This window comes from Brassica napus, chromosome A9, assembly GCF_020379485.1.
Source record: "Brassica napus cultivar Da-Ae chromosome A9, Da-Ae, whole genome shotgun sequence".
NCBI lineage: Eukaryota > Viridiplantae > Streptophyta > Magnoliopsida > Brassicales > Brassicaceae > Brassica > Brassica napus.
In genome coordinates this window covers 42,079,031-42,082,255 of record NC_063442.1, presented here as the reverse complement: position 1 = coordinate 42,082,255, position 3,225 = coordinate 42,079,031, and the positions used below count along the sequence as shown (strand labels likewise).

General features: G+C 41.6%; 1 non-coding gene across 1 annotated transcript; it reads left to right on the top strand.

Moving 5' to 3' along the window:
• The first annotated feature begins 727 nt into the window (after positions 1-727).
• Positions 728-834, top strand: LOC125578732. The gene has a single exon (XR_007316815.1). It is a non-coding gene; the product is annotated as a small nucleolar RNA R71 (small nucleolar RNA).
• The last annotated feature ends 2,391 nt before the right edge of the window (positions 835-3,225 follow it).

Here is a 3,225-nt window from a genome sequence, read left to right as displayed (position 1 = left end):
TTCAGCAGGTTCGCTAGGAGCAATCACTTCAGAGCTAGCAGACTGCTCTGTGTTCTCTTCTGCGACTAGAATAGTCTCAGCAAACGGCTGCTCTATTGCATTACAGTGCTCAGTCCTAGGATTTTTATCAGTTCTTCCAGGGAGCGTCTCTTGTTGCCTCTTGACACTCTCAGCTGTTTGAGCAAGCTGAACATCGATCTTTCTTATATGGATCGCAAGATTGTCATACTTGTTATTCAGCTCAGTGAACATGTTGCCCATCCTGGTGTCTATTTCCGTGGTTACCTGATTCAACACCTTGGTCTGAACCTGCTGACCCTGCAACAGCTGTTGCATCATCATACCCAGACCCTTCAGCTCATCTGGTTGACTGTTCCCGGTAGCTGGAACAGCATGTGGATTGCTCTGCGGTTGTCGCTGGTTCTGGTTCTGAATATGCCCGGCCGTAGGTTGTTCCATGCTGAAAACGTGTCCTTGGTTGTTTTTCAGTAGCTGATCAACCTTGGCAGTCAGCTAATCTATTTTTTGGGCGTCAGAACTGTTTCCTTTCTTGGAGCAATCACTCTCCTCTTTCTTATTAGCTGAGCTAGCAGCCATGTTCTCAATCAGCTTAAACGCTCCAGCAGTGGTTTGAGTCATGAAGTCTCCATTGCTCGCAGAGTTTAGAGCACCTTGGTATTTCCAGTCCACTCCATCATAGAAAATGTCCAGGATATAATCATCATCAAATCCATGGTGAGGACATTCTCTGCGATAGTCATTGAAGCGCTCCCATGCGTCGCAGAAAAGCTCATCAGTGAGCTGTCTGAAGGAGGTGATCTTGTTCCTCAATGCAGCTGTTCTCGCCTTAGAGTAGAAATGGCTGAGGAACGCTGATCGGACCTGTTCCCATGAAGTGAGAGAGCCGGTAGGGAGAGAGTTCAACCACCGTGCAGCTTTTCCATCAAGAGAGAATGGGAATAACATGCACCTGATGTAATCTGGTGGAACACCATTCGCGCGAGTGAAACTGCAGACTTTTTCGAAGCTCTCAATATGCTCCATTGGAATTTCTGTAGAGAGACCAGAGAACACCTTTCTCTGTACTAGACCAATCAAAGCAGGCTTGATCTCGAAGTCCTGCCTGGTGCAGAGTGGAGGAACAATGGCAGAGCGCGTAGTAGGGATGTTACGCGGAAGGTTTCTCTGCCCGATTGGAACAGTCTGCGCCTGTTGTTCTTGCTGCGCGAGAGCAGCCTGTTCAGCAGCATCCTGCTGAGCTTGGATGGTCTGCTGCATTTGTAGCATCTGCTGCTGCATGAGTGCCATAGCCGCAGCGAGATCATCCTGATTGGCGTGATCACCCATAGTGGTGTCAGTTTGCCTTGGCTGTTGACGATTTGTTCTTTCTAACCTTGCTAGCTCCTGGTTGTTAAATGTAACTAACTCTCCTTGTGCGTTTCTCCGAGTATGTCTACTGGTCATGCACCTGGAAGATTAGCTGCAACAAAAAGGATAAGGCAAGTTAGAGGTCTTAGACTAAATAAATAACCGAAAAATAAAGGTAAAAAGATGGTCCCCGGCAACGGCGCCAATTTGATATTACGTGTATACGCACACCAAATAACCTAATGTGCACACTACCACAATCGAATGGTATGTCGATGTAGCACTTTAGGATCGAATCCACAGAGACCAACTATTACACTTTATCTTTATGGGATCAATATCAAGCTAAAACAATATGGGGGTTTTAAAGTTGATTTCGTAGCAAACAAGTAAAAAGATTAATTAAAGATTTCAGATGATTAAAATGCTAGCCTAGGGTGGTTTGGTCGGGTGTTAAACAAGTGTGAGCCAAACAATTATTCAAGTTCGATTAAAGACCAGTCTAGAACTCGGATCACTCAAGTAGAACAGCCCACTGTCGTGGAACTGCCCCCTATGCTGATCGATCTTGATACCTAAACTCTCGTTTGGATCAAGATGCGACAGCAAGCAATAGAGATCAAGTCCGATATGTTCACAAAACACCCTAATATCTACTTTCGCTGATTAGGGATGCAATGCTCATTCAAGTTATGTCTAGCAACCTATAACACTTTTGATGAATAGATTAAACCTAGAATCAGGCACTAAGTGGTTAACTTGATGCAAGCCTTAAGAACAACAATGAATGAAGACAATCGATTTATAACTTATTTATGTCAAGCTCACGGATCTAACACCCTAACACCCTAGACTAAGCAAGCTGACTACTCAGCCATGGAGCAAGAAAACACAGAGATAACAGATGAAGAAAACATGCTGAATCAATAAAATAAAAGAGATAGGGTTCAGGATTCTTCTCAAGAGTGTAGAGATCCTTCTCCCTTTACAATAAGCAAATCCAACAATGGAGTTTTTGGGTCTGGTTCCTCTCTGTAAACTAGCGTAGAATGATAAAGAGAAACATAAAATATGATATATCAAAGCCACAGGCAGCTGGGAGAGAAAATAGAGAGATTAGGGCAAATCCCGAAATAGGTTGTTGTTTCCTTAAAAATCTCTGCCGCTGGAACACTCCCTCGGAACAGTCACTCGGGTTGCTCCGCTATCCAGAACAGTCATCAAGACTGTTCTGCGTGAAAATCACCAAATTGCACTGTTTTCTGCCTCTTTTGTTCCAGCTGGTTCATCTCCTATCCAATGCAACTCCAGACCTGTAATGACTCGAAAAGGACTAGGAAGACTCGATAAAGACTTGAAAACCAATTTAAAAGCATATATACAAGATGTATAAAACACTATATATCAATGCTTACAATATGGTTTACTGGTTATACGTACACAGAAATTTTTTTGGACTATAACATTACAATTTTTCTCTGTATACATTAGTTATATAATGAGGTAGTAGCTACAAAGAGGAATATATATTGCCCATATCTTGGTTTAATGATTTTTTCCTCAATATGCATTTTCTCCGTACAATTTGGTGGACTATAATATTATTCAACTATGCATGAAATTGTATTTTTTTTTTGTCACAAACATGAAATTGTATAAAACAATTAATTATTACCTACAGATTTCTACATATAGTTTTTCAAGACACATCCACATATGTCAAGTTGGATTCGAATAGTAAAACATCAGCATCATTGGTGAAAGTAACTAGCCTATAATTTAAAACCTAATCAACAACATAACCTTGTATAATATCATCCTCAATTCCTCATTGTTTGATTTCATTACTCACAAATA